The sequence below is a fragment of the Somniosus microcephalus genome, unplaced genomic scaffold, assembly GCF_052327205.1.
Source record: "Somniosus microcephalus isolate GS21.2 unplaced genomic scaffold, FLI_Smic_1.0 unresolved_chr2, whole genome shotgun sequence".
Lineage (NCBI taxonomy): Eukaryota > Metazoa > Chordata > Chondrichthyes > Squaliformes > Somniosidae > Somniosus > Somniosus microcephalus.
In genome coordinates, this window is record NW_028225180.1 from 25,139,443 (window position 1) to 25,150,695 (window position 11,253).

At 48.9% G+C, this 11,253-nt stretch overlaps 4 non-coding genes across 4 annotated transcripts; all 4 read right to left on the bottom strand.

Moving 5' to 3' along the window:
* Nucleotides 1–1,208: 1,208 nt before the first annotated feature.
* trnat-ugu (transfer RNA threonine (anticodon UGU)) lies at nt 1,209–1,280 on the bottom strand. The gene has a single exon. It is a non-coding gene; the product is annotated as a tRNA-Thr (tRNA).
* Nucleotides 1,281–3,172: 1,892 nt separating this feature from the next.
* Nucleotides 3,173–3,245, bottom strand: trnat-ugu (transfer RNA threonine (anticodon UGU)). Its single transcript has one exon. It is a non-coding gene; the product is annotated as a tRNA-Thr (tRNA).
* A 2,395-nt stretch (nt 3,246–5,640) lies between these two features.
* trnat-ugu (transfer RNA threonine (anticodon UGU)) lies at nt 5,641–5,713 on the bottom strand. The gene has a single exon. It is a non-coding gene; the product is annotated as a tRNA-Thr (tRNA).
* A 4,531-nt stretch (nt 5,714–10,244) lies between these two features.
* Nucleotides 10,245–10,317, bottom strand: trnat-ugu (transfer RNA threonine (anticodon UGU)). Its single transcript has one exon. It is a non-coding gene; the product is annotated as a tRNA-Thr (tRNA).
* Nucleotides 10,318–11,253: the final 936 nt, after the last annotated feature.

The window sequence follows — 11,253 nt, forward strand, 5'->3', positions numbered from 1 at the left end:
TGTTCTCGTGTTGGTCTCGGAGCTGTTTCATACTTAAAAGTAAACATGCTGTAAATTAACAAATTTGCATAGGCACCAGTGAGATTCGAACTCACGACCCCTGGTTTGACAAGACTAGGGCTCTAACCCCTGAGCTATGGAGCCATCTGCATTGGATTGCTTCTCATTCAGTTAGTGCTGTGCGTTTGAAGAATGAGGCAGGGCGCAGTTCACCACTCAGATTGTGTCTCATCCCCCGATACCTGCCTCAGGCTCTTCAATAGTCACCTCTCAACAACAATACAGCAACTTACATGTACTAAAACGTCCCAAGGCAACTCAGTTACACTGTATCCCTCTCTCAGTCTCTCTGCCTCCTTCTTTCTATATTTCTCCCTCTTTGTGTCTCTACCACTCTCTCTATCACTCCCTTTCTATCTCTGTCGTTCCATCTCATTCTCTTTGTCTCTCTCACTTTTTCTCTGTATCTCTCTCTCATTTTTCCTCTCTCCCACTTTCACTATCTCTCACTTTCACTCTCTCAATTCTCTCTTTATCTCTCTCACTTTCTCTCACTTGTGCTCTCTCACTTTCTCTCTCTCCCTCACTTTCTCTCTTTCTCACTTTCTCTCTCCCACATTCTCTCTATCTCACTCTCCTTCTCTGTCTCATTTTCTCTCTTTATCACTCACTCTCTCTCTCTCGCTCCTTCGCCCTTCCTCAGTCTCTTTGCTCTTCCTCCATCCACCCTTCTCTCATCTCTTCTCTCGCTCCCCTCTCTCCCCTTCCCCTCGTCTATCTCTTCTCTCCCTCTCTCCACGTTGTCTTTCCGCCTTCCTCCTTCCAGCTGTCCACTACACCCTCTCTCTCCCTTTCGCCTCTTCTCTCCCCATCCTCCTCTCCCTTTCCTCCTTCTACTCTCCCCAAGTGGAAAGGACAGAGTGAGAGGGGGAAAGAGAGAGAAAAGGGGAGAGTTGGAGGAAGGGAAGTGATGAAATGGTTCAGAGAGGGGGTGAAGGGGGGAAGATTGCAAGGGGGCTGTGCAGCGAGAGGGTGAGTGGGAGAGGTGTAAGGAAGAGAGAAACAGGCAAAGAGGGGGAGTACAGGGGAATTGAACGGAAGGAGAGGGAGAGGTGGAGATTGGGAAGGGAGAGAGAGACTGTTTTTGTGTTGGTCTCGGAGCTGTTTCATATTAGAATTAAACATGCTGTGAATTAACAAATTTGCACAGGCCCCAGTGAGATTTGAACTCACGACTTCTGTTTACAAGACCAGTGCTCTAACCCCTGAGCTATGGAGCCACCTGTACTGGGTTGTTTCTCATTCCAGTTAGTGCTATGTGTGTGAAGAATGAGGCAGGGCGCAGTTCACCACTCAGATTGTGTCTCATACCCTGATACCTGCCTCAGGCTCTTCAATACTCACCTCTCAACTAGAATAGAGCAACTTACATGTACTAAAACGTCCCATGGCAACTCAGTTACACTCTCGATAGCAAAATACAGCAGATCACAGAAACCCCACTGTGCAGATAGAGGCCATTTCGGCCCATCGAGCCTGCACCAACACATATCCCACGCGATCCCCGTAACCCCTACACATATCCCACCCTATCCCCACAGTCTTTAATCCCCCTAACACAAAGGGTCAATTTATCATAGCCAATCAACCTAACACACATCTTTGGACAGTGGAAGGAAACCGGAGCACTCAGAGAAAACCCACACAAACACGGGGAGAATGTGCAAACTCCACACAGACGGTCACCTGAAGCCAGATTCGAACCCGGGTCCCTGGCGCTGTGAGGCAACAGTGCTAACCACTATGCCACCGTGCTGCTAGAAATCTGAAATAACAACAGAAAAGGATGGAAAAACTGAGCAGGCCAGGCAACATCCTTGGAGAGAAATTATAGAGTCAACGTTTCGGGTCCGCACTGAACACAGGGCTCACTCAGAACACAAGGCCCGCACTGAACACAAGGCCCGCACTGAACACAGGGGCCGTACTGAACACAGGGGCCGTACTGAACACAAGGCCCGCACTGAACACAAGGCCCGCACTGAACACAGCGGCTGTACTGAACACAGGGGCCGTATTGAACACAAGGCCCGCACTGAACACAGGGACCGCACTGAACACAGGGCCCGCACTGAACACAGGGCCCGTGTTGCACACAGGGCCAGCACTGAACACAGAGCCAGCGCTGAACAGAGGGCCCGCACTGAACACAGGAATCACACTGAACACAGGGCTCGCACTGAACACAAGGCCCGCACTGAACACAGCGGCTGTACTGAACACAGGGGCCGTATTGAACACAAGGCCCGCAGTGAACACAGGGCCCGCACTGAACACAGGGCCCGCAGTGAACACAGGGCCCGCACTGAACACAGGGCCCTCACTGAACACAGGGCCTAGGCTGAACACAGGGCCCGAACTGAACAGAGTGTTGTGCATGTAATATGTGTGCTACTTTGAACCTATGGACAGGACTGCACTACTTGTTGGGCGTAGTGATACGCAGTACCACTCCTGGCCATAGGGGTATAAATAGTACTGTGGGTACTGATCTCCCCTCAGTTCCCGCCTGTGGGCATGAAGTAAAGACCTACGTATAGTCCCTACCTCCAACCAGTAAAGACCTGTTTGAGTTATACGTTTAAGTCTTTGTGTTAATTGTTCAATACAATACACATACTTAACACAGAGGGCCCGAACTGAACACAGGGCACTCACTGAACACAGGGCCCGCACTGAACACAGGGCCCCCTTTCTCTCCCCCTCTCCTCACTCTCTCTCCCCTCGTTCCTCTTTTCACGCTGTCTTACCACTTCCCGCCTCCCTCCTTCCAGCTGTCCATTTCCCCTCTTTATCTCCTTCCCTTTTCTCTCTCCTCTACACACTCTCTCCCTTTCGCCTCTTCTCTCCCCATCCTCCTTCTACTCTCCCCAAGAGGAAAGGACAGAGTGAGAGGGGGAAAGAGAGAGGAAAGGGAAGTGCTGAGAGAGAGGGGAAAGTGCAGAGAGAGGAGGTGAATGGGAGGTGAGAGAGAGACGCAAAGAGGGGGAATTGAACGGAAGGAGAGGGAGAAGTGGCGATTGGGAAGGGCGAGGGAGATTCTGATCTTGTGTTGGCCTCAGAGCTTTTTCATACTTAAAAGTAAACATGCTGTAAATTAACAAATTTGCAGAGGCCCCAGGGAGATTTGAACTTACGACCCCTGGTTTACAAGACCAGTGCTCTAACCACTGAGCTACGGAGCCACCTGCAGAGGAGTGTTTCTCATTCCAGTTAGTGCTGTGTTTTTGAAGAATGAGGCAGGGCGCAGTTTATCACTCAGATTGTGTCTCATCCCCCGATATCTGCCTCTGGCTCTTCAATAGTCGCCTCTCAACAACAACAGAGCAACTATCACGTACTAAAACATCCCAAGGCAACTCAGTTACACTCATCTCTCTCTCAGTCTCTCTGCCTCCTTCTTTCTATATTTCTCCCTCTTTGTGTCTCCACCACTCTCTCTCTATCTTTCTGTCACTCTCTGTCCCTTTCTAGCTCTTTCTCTTTTTCTCTGTGGCGCTCTCACTTTCTCTCTCTTTCTCTCTCCCTCTCTGTTACTTTTACTCTCTCTCCCCTTCGCCCTTCCTCAGTCTCATTGCTCTTCCTCCATCCGCCCTTCTCTCATCTATTCTCTCGCTCTCTCCACTTTCCCGCTCTCTCCCCTCCCCTTCCACCTCTCTCCTTCTGTAGGGGGGCATCTTTTAACTGGTTTACGGTAATTTGCCTGGTCAGGCAGCTTTGCCCGCACCCTGACCAATGCCAACCTTTTACCTGGTTTACGGTAATTTACCTGGTCAGCAGCCTTTGCCTGCTACCCTTAAACCAATTCAAACAGCGGTTTCGAATCGCTACCCCACCTTCCAGTTCTGACTGAAGGACTTATAATTAATGATATATTAAAAGCGGACAACTGGTCTGGGTGTGAGAAAGTCAAAATTTATTAAACTAAAGAAACTGTAATCAAATTTAAACTATACCACATGAACACAGTAATTACAGTAAAATTGCTTAAATGGGGGAAGGCAGACGGCAAAAACGAGGGATTGATGGCTACAATGTTGATTAAACAATCTTAGCAATTTCCCCTAAATCACCCCCCCCCTAACTCCTGACTAGGTGGCCTTGCTGAGGAGTCAGAAAACCTGCTCACCTGTGGTCCAGCGAAGTAAGAGAGAGAGATAGCTTCTCAGGAGCTATCTTTTATATCCTGCCAACTCCTGTTTGGCGCTGAAAAGGTCTGTGTGCAAAATTCGCTCCCAAAAGTTCCAATACACAAAAGAAAGCCATGACTGGCTGATTCAAAGTGAGTGATTTAATGTGTCTGCACTCTGGGGCCGAAGTGTACCCGCCCACATCTGGAGTTCACCTGGGCTAAAACAAAAGGGAATCCAACTGCCTTATTGTTTAGAATTGGGTGATTCAAAAACCCATTCATTGCTAAACTGTTGCATATCAAAAGTCCTTTTCCTGAGTTTAGATGTATCTATTGTGTGTAAGTGTTTTGAATGGGTTTGGATTTCTGTGTAAATAGAAGCCGATTGTTCTGCGGTTTCGGTTCAAGTGGGCTAATCCCGGAAGTAAATCAACATCCTGCAGTTTCGTATAAACAAACCTTGCCTCTCCACAAAAGGGAAACTCCCTGGTTTGTTTGACAGGTCTTTCACACAGACACATTACAAGCTGTACAAGCTGCTTTTCCAAGCCGCACTGTTCTTGGCCAATGCTTTCTGATGGCCATTTTAAAAACTTTTTGTGATTGACCAGGCTCAAGGGCACAAATTCAAATCAAATGTACTATCTTAATGTATGCGAATATTTCCACAGAACTCCTCGATTCCGGTGTTGTCCACGTGCTGTCCATCTCAGAGCAGTCTTTCGTGGCTCTGAGTATGCTTTAAAAACATTGATCCAACCCAGAGGCAATTCAAAACATAATTCTTCAACCACGATGTGGACCAATATTTCCCGATCTTCAAGGAAAATAGGGGAATTTTGCGAACCCCTACACTTCCCCTCTCTCTATCTCATTCCCTCTCACCCCTTCCCTTCATTCTTCTCTTCCCTTCTAACTCTGTCACTCCCTCTTGCCTCTATCTCCTTCCCTCCCTTCCCACTTTGTCTCCCTTGTTTCCCCTCTCTCATTTCCCCTCCTCCATCTGCCTCTCTCTCCCCTTCCCCTCGCTCTATCTCACCTTGCTGTTCTCGGCATCCCCCCTCTCCAACTCCCACTTCTGCCTCTCTCTCCCTTTCCCCTCGTTCTCCCTCCCTCTTCTTTCTCTTCTCTCCTCACGCTGTCTTACCGCTTCCCGCCTCCCTCCTTCCAGCTGTTCACTTCCCCTCTCTCTATCTCCTTCCCGTCACCTCTTCTCTCCCCATCCTCCTTCTACTCTCCCCAAGAGGAAAGGACAGAGTGAGAGAGGAAAGGGGAGAGATTAGGAGGAAGGGAAGTGGTGAGAGAAAGGCAGGCAAAGAAGGGGAGTACAGGGGAATTGAACGGAAGGAGAGGTGGAGATTGGGAAGGGAGAGAGAGCCTGTTCTCGTGTTGGTCTCGGAGCTGTTTCATGCTTAAAAGTAAACATGCTGTGAATAACAAATTTGCAAAGGCACCAGTGAGATTTGAACGCACAACCCCTGGTTTACAAGACCAGCGCTCTAACCCCTGAGCTATGGAGCCACCTGCACTGGATTACTTCTCATTCCAGTTAGTGCTGTGTGTTTGAAGAATGAGGCAGGACGCAGTTCACCACTCAGATTGTGTTTCATCCCCCGATACCTGCCTCAGGCTCTTCAATAGTCACCTCTCAACAACAATAGAGCAACTTTCACGTACTAAAACATCCCAAGGCAACTCAGTTACACTCTATCTCTCTCTGCCTCCTTCTTTCAATATTTCTCCCTCTTTGTGTCTCTACCACTCTCTGTCTACCTCTTTTCTCTTTCTCACTCTCATTTTACCTCTCGCTCTCTATTTCTCTGTCACTTTTTCTCTGTCTCGCATTGACTATCTCAATTGCTCTCTCACTTGCTCTCCCTCTCGCACTTTCTCTCTTTTTCTCACTTTCTCTCCCACTCAATTTCTCTCTCTCACTGCCTCCTCTCTCATACACATTCTATCTCTCTTGCTTTATTATTCTCCCTTTCTCTATCTCTCCTTTTCTGAGTTTCTCTCTCTTTAACACTCTCACTTTTGCTCGTTCTCCACTTCCACCTCTCTCCTCTCCCTTCCCAATCTGTCTCTCCCCATTTCACCCTCCTCCATCCGCCTCTCTCTCCTCTTTTCACTCTGTTTCTCCGCTTAACTCTCTCTCTCCCATTCCGCCTCTCTCCTTCACCAACACTCTCTCTCCTTCCCATTTCTCTCTCTCCCTTTCGCCTCTACACTCCCCATTCTCCTTCTACTCTCCCCAAGAGGAAAGGACAGAGTGAGAGGGTGAGGCAAAGAGGGGGAGTACAGAGGAATTGAGAGGGGGAAGAGCCTGTTCTTGTGTTGGTCTCGGAGCTGTTTCATACTTAAAAGTGAATATGCTGTAAATTAACAAATTTGCACAGGCACCAGGAAGATTTGAACTCACGACCCCTGGTCTACAAGACCATTGCTGTAACCCCTAAGCTATGGAGCCACCTGTAGTGGATTGTTTCACATTCCGGTTAGTGCTGTGAGTTTGAAGAATGAGGCAGGGCGCAGTTCACCACTCAGATTGTGTCTCATCCCCCGATACCTGCCTCAGGCTCTTCAATATTCACCTCTCAACAACAATAGAGCAACTTTCACGTACTAAAACGTCCCAAGGCAACTCAGTTACACTCTATCTCTCTCTCAGTCTCTCTGCCTCCTTCTTTCTATATTTCTCCCTCTTTGTGCCCTTACCACTCTCTCTCTATCTTTCTGTCACTCTGTCACTCCCTTTCTATCTCTGTCGTTCTATCTCATTCTCTTTTTCTCTTTGTCTCTCTCACTTTCTCTCTGTATCTCTCTCATTTTTCCTCTCTCTCATTTTCCCTCTCTCTCTCTCTCTCTCACTTTCCCTCTCTCGCTCTCTCTCTCACTTTCTCTCTCTCTCACTTTCCTTCTCTCTCTCTCTCTCTCACTTTCCCTCTCTCTCTCTCACTTTCCCTCTCTCTCTCACTTTCCTTCTCTCTCTCTCTCTCTCACTTTCCCTCTCTCTCACTTTCCCTCTCTCTCTCTCGCTTTCCTTCTCTCTCTCTCTCACTTTCCCTCTCTCTCTCTCACTTTCCCTCTCTCTCACTTTCCTTCTCTCTTTCTCTCTCACTTTCCTTCTCTCTCTCTCACTTTCCCTCTCTCTCACTTTCCCTCTCTCTCTCACTTTCCCTCTATCTCTCACTTTCCCTCTCTCTCTCTCACTTTCCCTCTCTCTCTCTCTCTCACTTTCCTTCTCCCTCTCACTCTCTCTCTCTCACTTTCCCTCTCTCTCTCACTTTCCCTCTCTCTCTCTCACTTTCCCTCTCTCTCTCTCACTTTCCCTCTCTCTCTCTCACTTTCCCTCTCTCTCTCTCGCTTTCCCTCTCTCTCTCACTTTCTCTCTCACTCTTTCTCTACCTCACTTTCTCTCTCTCTTTCTCTCACATTCTCCCTCGAATCACTTTCTCTCTATCTCTCTCTCTCTCTCACTTTCCTTCTCTCTCTCTCTCTCACTTTCCCTCTCTCTCTCACTTTCCCTCTCTCTCTCTCACTTTCCCTCTCACTTTCCCTCTCTCTCTCACTTTCTCACACTCTCTTTCTCTCTCTCTTTCTCTGCCTCATGTTCTCTCTCTCTCTCTCACTTTCTCTCTCTCACACTCACTTTCCCTCTCTCTCTCTCACTTTCTCTCTCTCTCACTTTCTCTCTCTCTCTGCCTCATGTTCTCTCTCTCGCTCTCACTTTCTCAGTTCTCTCTCTTTATCTCTCACTTTCTCTCACTCTCTCTCTCATTTTCTCTCTTTCTCTCTCTCACTTTCTCTCTTTCTCTCACTTTCTCTCACTCTCTCTCATTTTCTCGCTCTCACTTTCTCTCTCATTCAATTTCTCTCTCTCTTGTGCTCTCACTTTCTCTCTTTCTCTCTATCTCACTTTCTCTAACTCTTTCTCTAACTCTTTCTTTCTCTCTCCCTATTTCTCTCTCTAAATTTCTCTCACTCACATTCTCTCTCTCACTTTCTCTTTGTCTCTCTCACTTTCTCACTTTCTCTCACTCTTCCGCTTTCTCTCTTTTAATGTTCTTTCTCTCTCTCTTTCTCTCTCTCTGTCTCACTTTCTCTCTCTCCTTCTCTGTCTCATTTTCTCTCTTTATCACTCTCACTTTCACTCTCTCTCACTCTCTCTTACATTCACTCTCTCTCTCTTACTCCCTCTCGCTCCTTCGCCCTTCCTCAGTCTCTTTGCTCTTTCTCCATCCGCCCTTCTCTCATCTCTTCTCTCGCTCTCTCTCCCTCCTCACTCTGTCTCTCCGCTTCCCTCTCTCTCCTTCTCACCCTCTCTCTCCACTTCCCCTCGCTCTATCTCGCCTTCCCGCTCTCGGCATCCCCCCTCTCCAACTCCCCCTTCCTCCATCCGCCTCTCTCTCCCCTACCCCTCATTCTCCCTCCCTCTTCTTTCTCTTCTCTCCCTCTCTCCTCTTTTCACGCTGTCTTTCCGCTTCCCGCCTTCCTCCTTCCAGCTGTCCACTTCCCCTCTCTCTATCTCCTTCCCTTTTCTCTCTCCACTACACACTCTCTCTCCTTTTTGCCTCTTCTCTCCCATTCCTCCTTCTACTCTCCCCAAGAGGAAAGGACAGAGTGAGAGGGGGAAACAGAGAGGAAAGGGGAGAGAGTAGGAGGAAGGGAAGTGGTGAGAGAGAGGGGAAAGTGTAGAGAGAGGGTGAAAGGGAGAGAGAGGGGTAAGGAAGAGAGAAACAGGCAAAAAGGGGGAGTACAGGGGAATTGAATGGAAGGAGAGGGAGAGGTGGAGATTGGGAAGGGAGAGAGAGCCTGTCCTTGGGTTGGTCTTGGAGCTGTTTCATACTTAAAAGTAAACATGCTGTGAATTAACAAATTTGCACAGGCACCAGGGAGATTTGAACTCACGACCCCTGGTCTACAAGACCATTGCTGTAACCCCTAAGCTATGGAGCCACCTGTAGTGGATTGTTTCACATTCCGGTTAGTGCTGTGCGTTTGAAGAATGAGGCAGGGCGCAGTTCACCACTCAGATTGTGTCTCATCCCCCGATACCTGCCTCAGGCTCTTCAATAGTCACCTCTCAACAACAATAGAGCAACTTTCACGTACTAAAACGTCCCAAGGCAACTCAGTTACACTCTATCTCTCTCTCAGTCTCTCTGCCTCCTTCTTTCTATATTTCTCCCTCTTTGTGTCTCTACCACGCTCTATCTTTCTCTCCCTCTTTCTCTCTGTGTCTCTCTCACTGTTTCTCACTCTCATTTTACCTCTCTCTCTCACTTGTTCTCTCTCAATTTCTCTGTCACTTTCTTTCTCTCTCTCTCGCGTTGACTATCTCAATTGCTCTCTCACTTGCTGCTCTCCCTCTCTCACTTTCTCTCACACTCTTTCTCTCTATCTTGTTCTCTCTCCTCTCTCTATCCCTTTCTCTCTCTTGCTCTCATATGTTCTCACATTCTATCTCTCTTGCTTTATTACTCTCACTTTCTCTATCACTTTTTCTCTCTCCCTTTCTCACTCTCTCTCTCCTTTTCTGAGTTTCTCTTCTCTCTCTTTCTTTAAAACTCTCACTTTCTCACAGCTTCGCTCTCTCTCCACTTCCACCTCTCTCCTTCCCTCTCCCTCTAACTCTGTCACTCCCTCTTCACTCCTTTTACTCTCTCCTCTCCCTTCCCAATCTGTCTCTCCCATTTCCCCTCTCATTTCACCCTCCTCCATGCACCTCTCTCTCTCTCTCCCCTTCGCTCTCTTCTCTCCCTCTCTCTTCTTTTCACTCTGTCTCTCCGCTTAACTCTCTCTCTCCCATTCCGCCTCTCTCCTTCCCTTCTATCTCCACTTCACCAACACTCTCTCTCCTTCCCATTTCTCTCTCTCCCTTTCGCCTCTGCTCTCCCCATCCTCCTGCTACTCTCCCCAAGAGAAAAGGACAGAGTGAGGTGAGAGAGTGGCAGTACAGAGGAATTGAGAGGGGAAAGAGCCTGCTCTTGTGTTGGTCTCGGAGCTGTTTCCTACTTAAAAGTAAACATGCTGTGAATTAACAAATTTGCACAGGCCCCAGCGAGATTTGAACTCACGACCTCTGGTTTACAAGACCACTGCTCTAACCCCTGAGCTATGCAGCCACCTGCACTGGATTGTTTCTCATTCCAGTTAGTGCTGTGTGTTTGAAGAATGAGGCAGGGCACAGTTCACCACTCAGATTGTGTCTCATCCCCCGATACCTGCCTCAGGCTCTTCAATAGTCACCTCTCAACAACGACAGAACAACTTTCATGTACTAAAATATCCCAAGGTAAGTCAGTTACACTCTCAATAGCAAAATACTGCAGATGCTGGAAATCCGAAAAAATAACAGAAAATGATGGAAAAACTGAGCAGGCCAGGCAACATCCGTGGCGAGAAATTATAGAGTCAACGTTTCGGGTCCGCACTGAACACAGGGCTCACACAGAACACAAGGCCCGCACTGAATACAGGGCCCGCACTGAACACAGGGCCCGCACTGAACACAGGGGCCGCACTGAACACAGGGCCCGCACTGAACACAGGGCCCGCACTGAATACAGGGACCGCACTGAACACAGGGCCCGCACTGAACACAGGGGCCGTACTGAACACAAGGCCCGCACTGAACACAGGGCCCGCACTGAACACAGGAACCGCACTGAACACAGGGCCCGCACTGAACACAGGGGCCGTACTGAACACAAGGCCCGCACTGAACACAGGGCCCGCACTGAACACAGGGCCCGCACTGAACACAGGGCCCGCACTGAACACAGGGGCCGTACTGAACACAAGGCCCGCACTGAACATAGGGCCCGCACTGAACACAGGGCCCACACTGAACACAGGGCCCGCACTGAACACAGGGACCGCACAGAACACAGGGCCCGCACTGAACACAGGGGCCGTACTGAACACAAGTCCCGCACTGAACACAGGGACTGCACTGAACACAGGGACCGCACTGAACACAGGGGCCGTACTGAACACAAGGCCCGCACTGAACACAGGGCCCGCACTGAACACAGGGACCACACTGAACACAGGGACCG